This window comes from Rhinatrema bivittatum, chromosome 11, assembly GCF_901001135.1.
Source record: "Rhinatrema bivittatum chromosome 11, aRhiBiv1.1, whole genome shotgun sequence".
NCBI lineage: Eukaryota > Metazoa > Chordata > Amphibia > Gymnophiona > Rhinatrematidae > Rhinatrema > Rhinatrema bivittatum.
The window spans coordinates 67,589,970-67,607,102 of NC_042625.1; the positions used below are offsets into that span (position 1 = coordinate 67,589,970).

Below are 17,133 nucleotides of genomic sequence, written 5' to 3' on the forward strand. Positions count from 1 at the left end.
ATGTTTAAAAGATATCCTCCTAAGATTCTCTTGATACCACCACAATCTTTTCCTCCAGTTGCTTGAGCGTACTACCTTCCTCCTTCCTCCTTTTTAGCAGAGAACAGGAGGAGGTGAAGGTGGGCACATGGACTCATCTCAGGTTTGGAACTGACTGCACTTTTTGCAGAGTTCAGATGAGAATATTGCAACGGCTGCAGCTTTGATTGTAACCTTAGCACTAGATCCATATTAAGATTGGGTGTTGCATCTTTATTTTAAACAAATAAAGAAGTAGAAAAAACATTTTAGCTGCTGCAACACTATTTAAAGTGAAATGGATATGGTATCATAGATCTTGTGCCAAAATGCCAACAAACCGGCTCAGTGGTTAAGGCACTGATACTTATAATCATCTACCATATCACTTGGTAATGCGTGCTTCAAAAAACTCATGAAAAGTGCTAAACACAACCTCAGTCAGAGAGCAAAACTTAAATATTCAAACTGTGTCCAAATACGGTACTTATCTAAAGGTTTTTGTCAGGCTTAGACTGTTGAGAAGGGTTCATCCATATTTGGAAATTTCACTTTTTAAATTGGTAGTTCAAGTTATAATTTGACCATTGTACAATTATTGCGACATCTTACTGGTAGGTGTTATGTTTGCTGGTCCATGGGCTGCTCCCGCGAAATGCTGCGCTCACCCTTCCTGGCCGGGCCACCCATGCTGGCTTCCAATGTACCTGAAGCCCTCCTGCTCCTCGCGTAGTGGAATTCCATGCGCCAACACGGCAAGACGCTGCCAGGCTCCACGTGGCAAGACGCCACCAACCGTGACCAGCCTTGCTCCTTCCTTAGGCATGCGTGCACCCGACATTACCTGATTTAAAGGGCCCCCGGTGGGAAAAGCCTGTGGTGCCCCTTGGATGACGTCACACGCATCGGCTTATAAAAGGCCCTCGCTGACTCTGCTTCACTGCCTCAGCAACAGGTCCAGTTACTTGCCTTAGTGCATGTTGCTCCAGCAACTTGCCTTAGTTCCAGCTTGTCTTCAGTTCTGTTCCAGTTTGTCTTCGGTCCTGTTCAATTTGTCTTCAGTTCTGCCCCAGTGTGTCTTCAGTTCGTGTTCACCTTCTCTTCAGTTCTGGTCTAGTCTGTCTTCACCTTGTGCCTGCTTGTTCTTTTCCTTGCCCACCTGCCCTGCCTATCCATCCCCCTCGCTACCCTCGGATGGATACCTGATTTGACCTTGGATTGTATACTGGTTATGCTTGACCACTGCCTGCCTATGACCACTGCCTGGACCATGGATATGCCTGACCATTGCCTGACCATTGCCTGGACCACAGATATGCCTGACCGCTGCCTGCCTCTGACCATTGCCTGGACCCAGGATACACCTGTCTGCCTGCCTATGACCCTAGACCTTTTCTGCCTCCAGTAGAGACCCCACCTAAGTCCCACCAGCCCCAGCATCCGAAGACTCCACCCAAGGGGAGTGAGGACTGGTATGGGTGAAGGTCCTGACAAGTCTCTGCCTCGCCTGAGTCCGCCTGCCGTTGGTAGGAACCTGCAGGGCTCCTCCCTGCAGGTAGATCCTATCCTGCCTTGGTCCAAGAGTCCACAGGCACAACAGTAGGTCTCCCTGAAAAGAGTATTCAGCGCCTACAGGTGGTTCAAATTATGGCTGCCTATTTAATTTTTGTTTGCTCAAGAGGGGAGAATGCACCTCCATTGTTACAGCAGTTACATTGGTTGCCAATTGAGAAAAGAGCGCAGTTTAAGTCGATGACTTTAATGTTTAAAGCATTAAGAGGGTTGAATATCCATATCTCCAGGATAGGATTAGGAGTTATATCCTTATCCGAGGCCTCCATTCTGTGAATGCAGCTTTGGCTCAAGCACCAACACAACAGGTTGTTTGTAAGGTTGCACATAGGAATCATGTGTGGCCATGAACTGTGGAACTCAGCACCTTTAGAGGTTAGAGTGGAGTTGAATTATCTTTCTTTTAGAAAGAAGGTGAAGGCCTGTCTTTTCTAGATGTAATGTGGGTGGTAGCATTCATGGTTAGTGGCAGGTTCTCCTGACAAGTGTAATGGTAGTTATCAGTTAAGGCGTAGGGGGACAGCTGGAATATCCTTTGTTGTTGTTTTGATTTGGTTTTATATTTGGGTGTTTTATTATCATTTTATCGATGTTTGTGTCATGGTTGGACACCGTTCTGACTAGATCTAGTATATGTTTGAGCAGTATAAGAATTAATGATAAATAAATATATCTGGTGAACATCCATATTATCCAAAAAGGTGTGATGACATAAACAATATTCTAATGGTAAGTATGGATTCAGAGCCAAAAGCCCATTAATAAATATGGATGCAAAGCCCGAAAATCAGACGCCAACGTTTCAGCATGCCACAAGGGAAGAAGGAAAGGACTCGGATGTTGCTGTTATAATCCACTTGGGATGCAAATGAGTTTCAGCATTCACGGGATGTGCTTGGGCACCTGGCAAAGAGCATAGCATTTCCCAAAGTATTAGTGTTCATAGCAAGGGGAGAGGAAAGGATTTATTGTATGGCTGAGCACAATATGTGATTCAAAACCTGGTGCGCTAAGAATGTGGTTTGCAGTTCTGGTATTTGATGATCCTAGTGGGCATTCAACCTTTAGTTGTCTCTTCAAATGAGACCCAAGTTAATGTCTTTGATAATAGAGTTCCCCAGCAGAAGGATCTTTCTGTTTTGGAATGTTTTGAGAGTTCCTTCAGATTTTGTGTACCATAGGTAGCTTTTGTCAACTCTGATATACCACATCAGATGTCAGTTCCAGAGTAGCACCTGTTTCTAAGGCTGCAAATGCATTTTGGATGGGGGTCATTTAAAAGGGTTGTCTCGTTGTCTCAGGTCTTATCCTGCCATAGCCTACTGTAACCCATCTATTCCTGTGTTGTTGTTTTTTTTTTGTTGGTTTTTTTTAATCATCTGACCAGCTGAGCTTAGGATACTAAAACACCATAATGGAGCTTTGGAGAGGAAATGGCCTAAGTCTTACTTCCCCTGTGATAAGAAAGAGTGTGTCACTCACAGTAAAGACCACAGAGCGGCATCAATTCTGTGAAGCACAGTTCTTGAAAATTATCCAAAGTTGCTAAGGGTTTTACAGGCTCTTTACACCCCTTGTCTAACTGTAATTCTTGTTTCAATTGTGAGGACTTTGCTTCTATTAGGGAGAAGCCTTTAGATGGAGTTTCTACTAAAGGTTTGATAGCACTGGAGCCAATCTTATATCAAAGTTCAGATTTAGGCCCAAATACAGGTCCCATAGAGTTAGTGTAAACCCAAAATCTGAATTGGTTTGCAGAATTTTGTTTCATTTGAACCCAGGGATATAGAAAGAGTTTATCCGAAATGTAGGCAAGAGTTTGTTTGAATGACCCCCTGCCTGTCCTGGGTGATTAAGTCATTAACTGGACTTTTTTTCACAGTATATATTTCTGTACAGAATGTGGGATTATAGTAAAAGAATCAATGTTTCTCTGTCAGGCGGAGGCCATCGTTTTGGCAGATTTTCAGGATGTTTGGGATAGTAGTAGGAAAGGGGTTGAGAGGACAGATAAAAGACAGGGGGAAGAGGGAAGTTGGTTTTGGGTTGCATAAGAGATTGGGTAAGTGCTAACTTAACCGGGATATTCAGTCACAGTAGTATGTGGTATCCGGCTTACTTTAGACCTGTCCTATGGCACAACTAGAGTTATCCGGTCAAGTTAACCAGCAAACTCTGCTCCTCCCCGGAATGCCTACCTCCTACCCCAGGAACACCCCCAACTTACCCGGCTAAGTTTTGCTGGATAAGCCTTTTAAATGTGCGGCTAAGCCATTTAGATGGGTAACTTTCCCGTTGTCTGTCTAAATGGCTTTTTTATTATGTACCCCAATACTATTTAGAAAACTATGGGAATTTTAAAATCAAACTTTAATTTACTTTTACTTTTTAATTGTTATTGATTGGGTAAAGAAATAAGTAAAGTGAATATCAAGATTGCAGTCCACTTTGAAGTGCTGAAAAGAAGAAATAATAATAATAAATAATATAACATTCACATTTGAACCCTTTTTCTTTCAGCTTTGTACAATCAATATAACTTATCTAACAAACTTCCTTGGTTCCCAGGTGGTTAGAATTTAAAGGATCACAGACATATCCTATCAGATCATTCTTTTCTCATTAATTCTTTACCTTCTAATAACATGACTACTAAATTTAAATTTGTGTGAAAATTCATAGGTTTTTTTTCTTTTCCAGCTCGTCACAACTTTCCCTAAAGATCAGCCATGTGCAGTTTTCCTTGGTAAGTATGGTCAGTATGTTTATAAGTATGGGATATTCTAAATGTATTTGAACCTTTCAAGCATCTCTCACAAATTCTGACACTCTTGTTCACATTTTCTGTGCTAAAACAGAGATGTTCCCAAATTTCAGCTCTGATTTTGAACCGCTTTTCCTTTCTTTAAATTGTTTCTTCTTACCTTTTACTTAGGAAGGGATTTTTGGTTTTAATTCCTTTCAAGTTTTGCTTACAGTTTTAGTTTAGTTTAATTTCTCATTCATACCTTTCCACACACACTCGAAGACAAACAAGCATCAGGTATAGCTTCCTTCTGTCCTTTCTACTACTACTACTACTGTGAATAATTAAGCCCAGTTAATTTCCTCAAGCCAACTTTTAAAACCAAACCCCAGCAAGCAAAGCAGTTTCATCCTGCCTCTGTGCTCCAGCTCCATACTCCAGCTACCTCAGCGTGTCTCATGCCAAATGTGTCCCTTGAGATTAGAAAGTATTTCCCGCTGTATCTGTTCCCATCTGGACTAGTTTAATGTGGCCCATGTCCCTGCCCCTTTTCCAGTTGCCTGGCGCTTCTGGGTATTCCCCACATCATCAGTGCCACCTTTGTAAGCCTCTCTCTGTCGTCCCCGCCTCACACTACAGCAGCAGCAGCTCAGGCAGTGCCACGAACCCCCCTCACTTCCGGAGTTGCCGTCAGCCTCCTAAGACCGACCGTGTCAACAACACTGCTGCTTCCCCTCCTGCCCCGGGGAGCCAAACAGCTCTGCTCCTGCTGCCCCAGGTGGGCCTGACCCGACACTTTGCTCTTCACACAGAAGCAGGAGCTGAATGTCCATTGATTCTGGTGCATCTTCTGACATCTCACAGGCACCCCCCACTTCCATTGGTCTACAAACAAAAAAAAAAATGCATCCATAAAAGGAATGCTTGGGACAGACTCAATCCACGCAGAGTAATCCATCCATCCTTTCACCAGCAGCAGCATTCATGGTCACCACCTCTGTTAGGTCCCTAGGGTGTTTAAAATCATGAGAGGTCTAGAACAGGTAGATGTGAATCGGTTATTTACTCTTTCAGATAATAGAAGGACTAGGGGGCACTCCATGAAGTTAGCATGGGGCACATTTAAAAATAATCGGAAAAAGTTCTTTTTCACTCAACGCACAATTAAACTCTGGAATTTGTTGCCAGGGGAGGTGGTTAGTGCAGCTAGTGTAGCTGGGTTTAAAAAAGGATTGGATAAGTTCTTGGAGAAGTCTAAGTTGACTTAGAAAATAGCCACTGCTATTACTAGCAACGGTAACATGAAATAGACTTAGTGTTTGGGTACTTGCCAGGTTCTTATGGCCTGGTTTGGCCTCTGTTGGAAACAGGATGCTGGGCTTGATGGACCCTTGGTCTGACCCAGTATGGCATGTTCTTATCCATTGAGCACCTCCACCCTCATACTAAGTAAAAAAAAGGTGAACAAATATTTTTTTTTTTTTATCCTAGTCATATTAAGGTAGTCAAATAGGTTAATATAGCCATGGCCAAAGCCAGAAAGATGCTTGGGTGCATAGGAAGAGGAATAGGCAGCAGTAAAAAGGAGGTGATATTGCCTCTGTATGAGTCTCTAGTGAGAATTCATTTGGAGTATTCTTTACAAATCTGGAGACCCCACTTTCAAAAGGATATAAACTGGATGGAATAGATCCACAAGAAAGCTACTAAAATGGTCAGTGGTCTTCATCCTAGAACACATGGGGACAGATTTTCCACCCCTCAAATGCTAAGTATGTAGTTTAGAAGTAATGGTAGATTCAGTGCTTCATATGGATGCTCACTTATATGTGGTCTCAAAGAATGCCTTTCATAAACTTCACTTTATTCATCAGATTAAACCTTATTTCAGGGGTGGCCAATTCCAGTCCTCGAGAGCCAGAAACAGGCCAGGTTTTCAGGATATCTGCAATGAATATGCCTGAGATGCATGCACTGCCCCCATTGTATCCAAATCCATCTCAGGCATATTAATTGCGGTTACCCTGAAAACCAGGCCTGTATGTGGATCTCAAGGACTGGACTTGGCCACCCCTGCCTCCTTTGATATTAGTCAAATGGTGTTATCAAGACTTGACTATTGTAACTCTTTATTTATAAAGCTGTGAAAGAAGAGCAGCCATAAGCTTCAATTACTAAAAAATGCAGCTGCCAGACTGGTAGCTGGCTGTAAGGATAGAGAGGAAATGATCCCTATTGTCAAGGAGCCTCACTGGCTGCCAGTCAGCTATCAAGAAGGATTGTAATTAATCATTTTTAACATTAAAAGTTTTAAATGCCTTGGCCTGGATTATTTAAGATAGTAGCTGTTTCCTTTGTATAACCAGGCTAGAGCTTCACGTTTGGTCAGTGAAGCACACATTTTAATGCAATGCATTTACGTAGAACGAGGGAACAGCTTTTCACATGTGCAGCCCCAGGTTTATGGAATGTGTGTCCAACTGAGGCTAGGATGCAAGATGTTGGGCTTGACTATTTAGACAGGATTTTATTGACTGATATTTTAATGTTCTGTTTTGGATCTTTGTCTTGGTGGGCTTTTAGCTGATTGATTTATCCTCTTGATTTTATATGGTATGTTCAGAACTTTGATTTGTTGTGCTATTTTGTATATTGTTTTATGCTCCTATATATTTTTTTATTTTTTTATTTTTAATATATGAATGAGATTCACTGTGCCTGACTGGCTGTAGGGTCACTGGGAGAGGCTTGGGAAACTCTGCTTTAGAAGGAGGCAGCTGTGCTGAGATGAGGGTGAAAAGTGAAAGAGAAAATAATTGAATCTAGCTGAGTAAGGTGTAATCTGAAAGCTGATCCTCAGCTGCTCCGCGCCTTGTCATCCTGTTTGACAAGAATGACTGCATTTGTCACAGAGTTCATGATCTATGACCCAAGTCACCCTTCCTTCTCCCCACCACAGACAGTTGTCTTGCAGTAATCCCAGGCCACTCTCTCCTGATGGATCAGGAAACTACAGCAGGCGTGTCACAGGATGCTCTCTCCATCACAGCACTCTGACAGGCAGAAGGAGCTGTCACAGGATGGTCTCTCCATCTCAGCACTCTGACAGGCAGAAGGACTGTCACAGGATGCTCTCTCCATCACAGCACTCTGACAGGCAGAAGGAGCTGTCACAGGATGGTCTCTCCATCTCAGCACTCTGACAGACAGAAGGAGCTGTCACAGGATGCTCTCTCCATCACAGCACTCTGACAGACAGAAGGACTGTCACAGGATGGTCTCTCCATCACAGCACTCTGACAGGCAGAAGGAGCTGTCACAGGATGGTCTCTCCATCTCAGCACTCTGACAGACAGAAGGAGCTGTCACAGGATGGTCTCTCCATCACAGCACTCTGTCAGGCAGAAGAAGCTGTCACAGGATGCTCTCTCCATCACAGCACTCTGACAGGCAGAAGGAGCTGTCACAGGATGGTCTCTCCATCACAGCACTCTGTCAGGCAGAAGAAGCTGTCTCAGGATGGTCTCTCCATCACAGCACTCTGACAGGCAGAGGGAGCTGTCACAGGATGGTCTCTCCATCTCAGCACTCTGACAGACAGAAGGAGCTGTCTCAGGATGGTCTCTCCATCACAGCACTCTGACAGGCAGAAGGAGCTGTCACAGGATGGTCTCTCCATCACAGCACTCTGACAGGCAGAAGGAGCTGTCACAGGATGGTCTCTCCATCTCAGCACTTTGACAGACAGAAGGAGCTGTCACAGGATGCTCTCTCCATCACAGCACTCTGTCAGGCAGAAGGAGCTGTCACAGGATGGTCTCTCCATCACAGCACTCTGACAGGCAGAAGGAGCTGTCACAGGATGGTCTCTCCATCTCAGCACTCTGACAGACAGAAGGAGCTGTCACATGATGCTCTCTCCATCACAGCACTCTGACAGACAGAAGGACTGTCACAGGATGCTCTCTCCATCTCAGCACTCTGACAGACAGAAGGACTGTCATAGGATGGTCTCTCCATCTCAGCACTCTGACAGACAGAAGGAGCTGTCACATGATGGTCTCTCCATCACAGCACTCTGACAGGCAGAAGGAGCTGTCACAGGATGGTCTCTCCATCACAGCACTCTGTCAGGCAGAAGGAGCTGTCACAGGATGGTCTCTCCATCTCAGCACTCTGACAGGCAGAAGGAGCTGTCATGGGTTTGGTCTCTCCATCACAGCACTCTGTCAGGCAGAAGGAGCTGTCACAGGATGGTCTCTCCATCACAGCACTCTGACAGGCAGAAGGAGCTGTCACAGGATGCTCTCTCCATCACAGCACTCTGTCAGACAGAAGGAGCTGTCACAGGATGGTCTCTCCATCTCAGCACTCTGACAGGCAGAAGGAGCTGTCACAGTATGGTCTCTCCATCTCAGCACTCTGACAGACAGAAGGACTGTCACAGGATGCTCTCTCCATCACAGCACTCTGTCAGGCAGAAGGAGCTGTCACAGGATGGTCTCTCCATCACAGCACTCTGACAGGCAGAAGGAGCTGTCACAGGATGGTCTCTCCATCTCAGCACTCTGACAGGCAGAAGGAGCTGTCACAGGATGGTCTCTCCATCACAGCACTCTGACAGGCAGAAGGAGCTGTCACAGGATGGTCTCTCCATCACAGCACTCTGTCAGGCAGAAGGAGCTGTCACAGGATGGTCTCTCCATCTCAGCACTCTGACAGGCAGAAGGAGCTGTCATGGGTTTGGTCTCTCCATCACAGCACTCTGTCAGGCAGAAGGAGCTGTCACAGGATGGTCTCTCCATCACAGCACTCTGACAGGCAGAAGGAGCTGTCACAGGATGCTCTCTCCATCACAGCATTCTGTCAGACAGAAGGAGCTGTCACAGGATGGTCTCTCCATCTCAGCACTCTGACAGGCAGAAGGAGCTGTCACAGGATGGTCTCTCCATCTCAGCACTCTGACAGACAGAAGGACTGTCACAGGATGCTCTCTCCATCACAGCACTCTGTCAGGCAGAAGGAGCTGTCACAGGATGGTCTCTCCATCACAGCACTCTGACAGGCAGAAGGAGCTGTCACAGGATGGTCTCTCCATCTCAGCACTCTGACAGACAGAAGGACTGTCACAGGATGCTCTCTCCATCACAGCACTCTGTCAGGCAGAAGGAGCTGTCACAGGATGGTCTCTCCATCACAGCACTCTGACAGGCAGAAGGAGCTGTCACAGGATGGTCTCTCCATCTCAGCACTCTGACAGGCAGAAGGAGCTGTCACAGGATGGTCTCTCCATCTCAGCACTCTGACAGACAGAAGGAGCTGTCACAGGATGGTCTCTCCATCACAGCACTCTGACAGGCAGAAGGAGCTGTCACAGGATGGTCTCTCCATCTCAGCACTCAGCCATGATGTCTAACCGGCTAACTTTAGGACAGCCCTACGACCCGACCAAAGTTAGCCGCATAAGTGAAGCGGCTAACTCTGCTCCTCCTTGGAATGCCACTTTCCTGCCCATGGAACGCCCCCTTCTTATCCAGCTAAGTTCTAGCTGGATGAGGGCTGAATATACAATTTCATTATCTATCGAAATGGCTTTTGAAAATGGACCATATTGGAAAGCACCAGTTCCAGAACAGATGCCTGAGGCACACCATTATCTATCTTTCTCCATTAAGACAAACGACCATTCAAGCCTGCTCTCTGTTTAGCCAGTTGCCAATTCACAATCGGAGATTGCCTCCTATCTTATGACTCATTAATTTCCTGATTTATCTCTTATGAGTGACTTCATCAAAAGCCTTCTGAACATGTCAACAGAGTCACTCTTTTCCACCTGTTTGTTAACCCCTTTAAAAAAGAAATCAAACAGACTTGTAAGACACAATTTCCCTTTGCTAACTCTGTGTTAGTTCTGCCCCCTTAGTCTGTGTCTATCCAGATGGTCAGTAGTTTGCTTTTTCAGAATAATTTCTATCAGTTTGCCTGGAACCAAGGTCAGACTCACTGGTCAATAGTTTCTTGGATCATATTTAAAAACAAGAGTTATGTTGGTCATCCTTCAATCCTCAGGCATCGGAGCAAATTTGAATGAGCAGTTAGAGATGATTAGTAATAAGTCTGCAATTTAATGTTTTAGCTCTGGGGTGTATACTATCCAGTTTCAGTGATTTGTTACTCTTTAGTTTTTTGATTTGCTCTATTACATCTTTCTGATCACCGTGATTTGATTTTCGTTCCTCAGAATCATCATTGTCTCAGCAAGTTCCTGGTGTAGGTATCTCCCTACAAAGAAGAAATCTCCTGGTAAATTTTTAATGTAAATATTAATCAAGGTAAGATCTTAATGTATGTAGGACCTCTGTATAACCCAGCCTAGACATACACATAGGCTGAAAACAAACTTAAGGTCCACATTAATATGTTATTTTTGTGACGGTTTCCTCATTGCAAATAAAATCAATTTGAAGACCAGCATATCTCAGAAAAAGTCCATATGGAGTCACATGTTAGTCCAAAAATGAATATCTCAAATATACTTATCTTAAGGAACCGCTGATAAATAATCCAGCGTGCCCCAACACGGTGCCATGTTTCGTCAGACCTGCATCAGGGGGTTAGCTGGCTTTCTCTTAATCCCACATATGCCAAGGTTCGACGCTGTAATAGTCCTCTTGCAACGGTCCTCTGCTTAAATTCAAAAATCTCTGCATACAGAGGAAAGAAGCATGATTTAAGGGAAACAGAAGCCATAATAAAATCCCCAACAGGGAAAAAAAGAAAAGCTGAAGAGATTAACAAATGAAGAGAAAGCAGCCAGCTTCATCAGTATATCACTCTTTAACATAAGCATCCACATTGCAGAGTACCAAGCCAAACTCTCATTCAAACCATGCGGTATCACGGCATATATTTTATTTATTTATTTATGTATTTATTTATTTTATTTAACATTTTTTATATACCGATATTCGTATGGGACATCATATCGGTTTACAGATAACTCATATCAGAACAAGAGAGAATGTACATTAAACAGGGGCAGGCAAGCGGGAGGGGGCAAAAGGCCGAAAAAAATAAGGAACAATCCATAGCAAGTTGGAGAAGCTTATTTACATAACTGGAGGTATATAGATAGATAGCAATATATATTCTAAATTGCCTTTATATTGGAATGGGGTAAGGCAGTTCACTTATATTTACAGTTAGTGGAGGAGGATGTGGAGGATGGGGCGGGGGGGGGGAGATACTGGGGTGGGGGGTGGGAAAGGAGGCTGGGGAGCAGGGAAATTATTCTGAGAGTGTTTGCTTAAGGAGCCAATTATTCTGAGAATGCTCGCTTAAAGAGCCAAGTTTTTAATTTTTTTTTTAATTTTTGTGTACATGTTTCTAGACAAAGATCAGGCGGCATGAGTTCCAGTGGGTGGGTCCTGCTATGGAGAATGCACTGGCTTTTGTGGATAGAAGGCGATATGTCTTGTGAGGTGGGATGTGAAGGGTGCCTTTATAAGCTGTTCTGGAGGGACATTTGGGGGAGTGTAGATGAATGGCGTTGTTGAGCCAGTTCATGACACTGTTGTGAATTGTTTTATGAATGATAGAGAGGCTCTTGTAAAGAATGCGGGCGGGGATGGGGAGCCAATAAAGATCCTTGAGTATGGGCGTAATATGATCTGTTCTGCGTGTGCCGGTTAGTATCCTGGCTGCTGCATTTTGGAGGATTTGTAGAGGTTTGATGGAGGAGGCAGGGAGGCCCAGGAGGAGTGAGTTACAGTAATCAATTTTGGTAAGTATAGTGGCCTGCAGAACAGTGCGGAAGTCATCATGGTGGAGGAGTGGTTTCAGTTTTTTGAGGACCTGGAGTTTGTAGAAGGAGGCTTTTATGATAGTATTAATGACATTTTTGTAGTTCAGGTGGCTATCGATGATAATTCCAAGGCTTCGTGCATGTTGTTGATAGGAGGTGGTGGCAACTGAGGGGTTATTTACTGAGCCGAGCTTAGCAGGGTTGGGTTGGGAGATGATGATGAGTTCTGTTTTTGTTGTGTTAAGAGCCAGGTGTAGGTTGGTGAGGAGGAGATTGATAGCGTTGAGGCAGTTCTCCCATATTTTGAGGGATTTGGTAAGGGATTCTTGGATGGGAATGAGAATGTGAACATCGTCTGCATAGATAAAGTGCGGGATGCCGAAATCTGTGAGGAGTTGGAAGAGGGGCAGGAGATAGATGTTAAATAGGGTAGAGGATAGGGAGGAACCTTGAGGAACTCCTTGTGTGAGGGGTGTGGGAGAGGACTCAGAGTTTCCGATTTTGACTGTGTATTTCCTGTTGGTGAGATATGATTTGAACCAAAGGAGGGCTGCGCCCATGATACCAATATCTGCGAGGCGATTTAAGAGAATGTCAAGATTAATGGTATCAAAGGCAGCAGAGATGTCTAATAGTGCTAGGATGTAAGATTGGCCCTGATCTAATCCTTTTAGGATGGTGTCTGTAAGTGTGAGCTGCAAGGTTTCGGTGTTATAGTTTTCGGAAACTGAATTGGCTGGGTGCTAGTATGTTGTTTGTCTCTAGATAGTTTGTGAGTTGGGTATTGATGACTTTCTCCATATAACGAAAATATCCAGAACTGCTCCCAATGTTAAGCTTCTTCTGTACCTACCCATCTCTCTTATTGGGAAAAACCTGTTCCAGAACAGTCCATACTAAATCCCAAAACTCATATACCTTCTATGTACAATGCGAAACCACAGGGGCAGTTATTCTAGCTGTGTGAAGACAGGATCCACTTCCACAGGGGGCATAAAATGGGCAGCTCCGTAGAGTAACTTTCTAGATTCAATTGCTGTTCTGGGAAGAAGGCTAGATACCCTCTGGGAGAGGATAGCTTCTGTGAAGTGCCACTGGCCTTTGGTGGGCATATGGTTGAGGCCAGATAGGATCACGACCACAGCTTGGGTCCTTGGTTAGAACCCCCTAAGGTTCCCCTGTGGTATTTCCTGGTCTTGCCCTCTCAGTGCTGCAGGTTCCATCCTGTGTGCCTGACAAGCAGAAGATCTCAGGGCTCTTTGGTGGCAGTATACTTGGATGGGAAACTAGGATGGCTTAAATCCTTATTTTTCCAGTTTCTTCGTGTTTTTTGGGGATTTTGGTCACTATTTGAATGCCTATCAGATCCTTCTGTCTTTGTATACTGAAGAAGGATTTGTTTGCCATGATGGAATGCATGTGTCCTGCAGCAAAATCGCGCAGGAGGCTCAGGTGGAATTAGGAAAGGATTCCTTGCTGCCGGAACCAGAAGCAGCTTAGTTTGCAGATGTCTGCTTACATTTGATTTGCTCCTCATCCAGGTGGATAGCATCCGTCATGGCAGCTAGAAGACGTCTCTGGGTGTAAAACGAGTCTGCAGACTCCATTTCTACAACTAAGCTGGTACAGCTGCCTGAGGCTTGGGTGCAGGACAGTTATTCTCAGGCCCGGCGACCACCTTCCTGAAGACGAGGAAATTCTTCCTCTTCCTTGGCTTATGGCTACGTATGGACAGTGTTCGAGGATTAGTGCACTGGATGTCAGCGTGCTCTGAGTACATCACTTTCTTTGAAAAAGATTTTTTTGGCAGGGCGGCCTTTTTAAGGGCGGGATCTGACCTCACTAAAGGTGTAGGCGGAAGATTTCTTTTGCTGAAGAGGACATATTCGTGGTAGACCACTGCCTTCTTATATAGATATGCCTTATTCCTTCTGAGGCGTGAAGTATGTTAGGCCTCCACTCCACTTCCAGTCCTGCTCTGGGATCTGAATTTAGTTGCGGCCTTCATGGCAGGACTCCACTTTGCTCCTTTTACATCTGTCTGTCTATGCCTCCTTACTTTGAAGATGCTTTTCCTAGGTGCTCTTTTATTTTGGCGTTCCAAGCGCTTCTTGAGGCAAGTCCCTTCTGTTGATTGCAAGGAACAGGCTCCAAATTCGTTCAGTTTCCTCCTTCTATCCAAAAGTTGGTTCAGAGTTTCATCTCAACCATGTGATCTCTTTATTGGCATTTTGTGACTGACTAGGGTCAGAAGACTATGCTTCTTTTCGTCTCTTGGATGCTTGGAGACACCTTTTACAATATCTCATAGTTACGAGCAATTACAGAAAATTTGTTGATTCTAGGACAACTCTCCATTTCAGAAAATCTGTTTGTTCTCTACAGTGAAATATGCAAGATGAGGCAGCCGTTGGGACAGAATTGCTGTTCCTGAGGGGAGGCAGACAGTAAGAGTGTCAATAATAATATTTCTAGATTTCTAAGAAGTTGACAACTCTGTCACATTCCTGGGATCCCTGTCCCCTGCCTTAAAGATGAACACATAATGTATCATATCCCTTCCTCTCACCCCATCTCCCTTGTCTTTCTCTCTCTCTCACCCTCCATCTCCCTTCTCTCTCTCACCCCATCTCTCTTGTATCTCTCTCTCACCCTTCTCTCTCTCACCCTCCATCTCCCTTCTCTCTCTCACCCCATCTCTCTTGGTTCTCTCTCTCACCCTTCTCTCTCTCATCCTCCATCTCCCTTCTCTCTCTCACACCATCTCCCTTCTCTCTCTCACACCACCTCCCCTTTTCCTCCCCCTCTCTTGGCTCTTACTCTTCCTTCCTTCCTTCCTTCATTCCTTCCTCACCTGTTCGGTCCCTGTCAGTGGCTTTATTTCGTGGCAGATCAGCTGACTCCTGTTCCATTGATGGGGGGGGGGGAGGGGGCCAAGCCTGCCCATCAGCGGCTCAAATCAGCAGCACAGGTGAAGGAGCTCCTTTTCTGCTGATGGGACATGGGAATCTCTGCCAGCTTTCTGCCGTTCCCGTTGCCGTTTGTCATTTTCCGCTTCTGCTGGCGGGGCCTGGGAAACACCGTCAGTCTTTTGGCTACTGCCAGTGCAAGATAAAAATAAACGTCCCCATGCATAATAAGGGCAAAAGATGATGGGTCAGAAAAATGTACTCTGTGGGCCGTAGTTTGGGAACCTCGGCTCTAGGCAAACAATTGAGCCTGCCTGATGGAAGAGCTGCCCCTGCACACTGGTTGGGGTGGGAGATGTCACGAGTTAGTCTCTATCACAGCACGCTGGCAGGAGGTGTCACGGGACAGTCCCTCTTTCATGGCACATTGACAGAGAGCGGGAGGTGTTATGGGACAATCCCTCTGTTATAACCAGGCACAAGAGGGTTCACAGGACAGTCTCTGTCGACATGCTCAGGCGGAGGACATGTTACAGGACAGTCTCTGTCGACATGCTCAGGCGGAGGACATGTTACAGGACAGTCTTGCTGTCAAATCTCTGCAGGGGGAAGAAGCCCCGGAGGTGTCACAAGGCAGTCTCTTTGGGAGCCAGAAGGGTGTCACAAAGCAGCTGTGATATTGCTCTGGCAGGGCAGCTTCTCCCTTGGAAGTAGATTCTTTCATTGCCTGCAGAAGACACTGTGATTTCCCCTGGCATTTGAAGACTGCTAAGTGTCTTTATTTAGCCTGGAGGCGTCAAACATGAAATATATGTACAGCTGGAAGCACACCAGAAACTCAAGGGCTTCTCTTCCATCTCAGAACCAGCTGCCAGTCAGGCTTGGAAGGGGCTCTGAATCTATACAGTGGAAGGCCGCAGAACATGTCCCCGCACACCACAATTTAGCACATAAGAGCAGCATGCTCCAATTCTGATCGATGTCATAAATTGAGTTATTCTGCTTCGGTTAACAGTCTATGATGTCATCTGTGTTCAATCTGTATTATTAGGGAATGCTCAAACTATTGTATGTAATTCGGGATTTTGATTCGTGGGATTATGCGATAATTGCCCTGACAGCATTGGTAGTCACAGAGGGAAGTGTCCCTCATCCCGTGCTGGAACATTGGGTCAATGCTGGTTCAGAGGGAAATGTGCCCCATGACACCATGCTGGGACATACGTCAGTACTGGCTTTAGCCAGAGGAATATAAATTGTTTAAATAAAGAATAAATAAATAAGAGTGGAGAGTGCTCCCTAACAACATGCACTTCCATAAGTAAGTGCCCTCTAGCACCATGTTGTGACACGCAAACTGTTAAATGCTAGCAGAAATTAGAAAGGGAAATAAATTTGGCAACACAATAATAATTAGGTCAATGTCTGATTGGGACATGCTAGAGAGGTTAAGATTCTAGATGCCATAAATGATTGTTTCATGGAGAGCTGGTCCTAGAATCAATGAGAGGGGCAGCTACATTAGATCTGCTCCTCACTGGAACCCACATCCTAAAACAAGTGTTACGGAGTGGCTGGTGGACCCCTTGCCTAAGGTGGAGTTGGCGCTACCTGCAAGGGCGAGCCCCCGCGGGTCCCCACCATCGGAAGGCGAGGCCGGACTGGTGCAGAGGGCCGGCTGGAGCTTTGCCAATACCAACCCTGTTCCCTGCAGGTTGAGTTCTTGGGTAGGGGCCAGCTGGTCTTAGGTGGGCCCCTGTGAAGAGAAAGTCAGCGGAGTCATCCAAGATCAGAAGCCCAAGGGTTGCCGATAGCCAGTCCAGAGTCAGAAGCCAGAGAGTCGTCAATAGCCAGTCCGGAGTCAGAAGCCAGAGAGTCGCCAATAGCCAGTCCAGAGTCAGAAGCCAGAGAGTCGTCGATAGCCAGTCCGGAGTCAGAAGCCAGAGAGTCGCCAATAGCCAGTCCGGAGTCAGAAGCCAGAGAGTCGCCAATAGCCAGTCCAGAGTCAGAAGCCAGAGAGTCGTCGATAGCCAGTCCGGAGTCAGAAGCCAGAGAGTCGCCAATAGCCAGTCCGGAGTCAGAAG

The 17,133-nt window shown here is 45.5% G+C and overlaps 1 long non-coding RNA gene across 2 annotated transcripts in view; it reads left to right on the forward strand.

Annotated features, from left to right (window-relative positions):
- Nucleotides 1-17,133, forward strand: part of LOC115100773 — a 44,920-nt gene that overhangs the window by 2,899 nt on the left and 24,888 nt on the right. For both annotated transcript variants that reach the window (XR_003859186.1, XR_003859185.1), the window contains exons 2-3: nt 4,291-4,336; nt 10,578-10,668. This is a non-coding gene — a long non-coding RNA (uncharacterized LOC115100773). The remainder of the gene's footprint in view (nt 1-4,290; nt 4,337-10,577; nt 10,669-17,133) is intronic.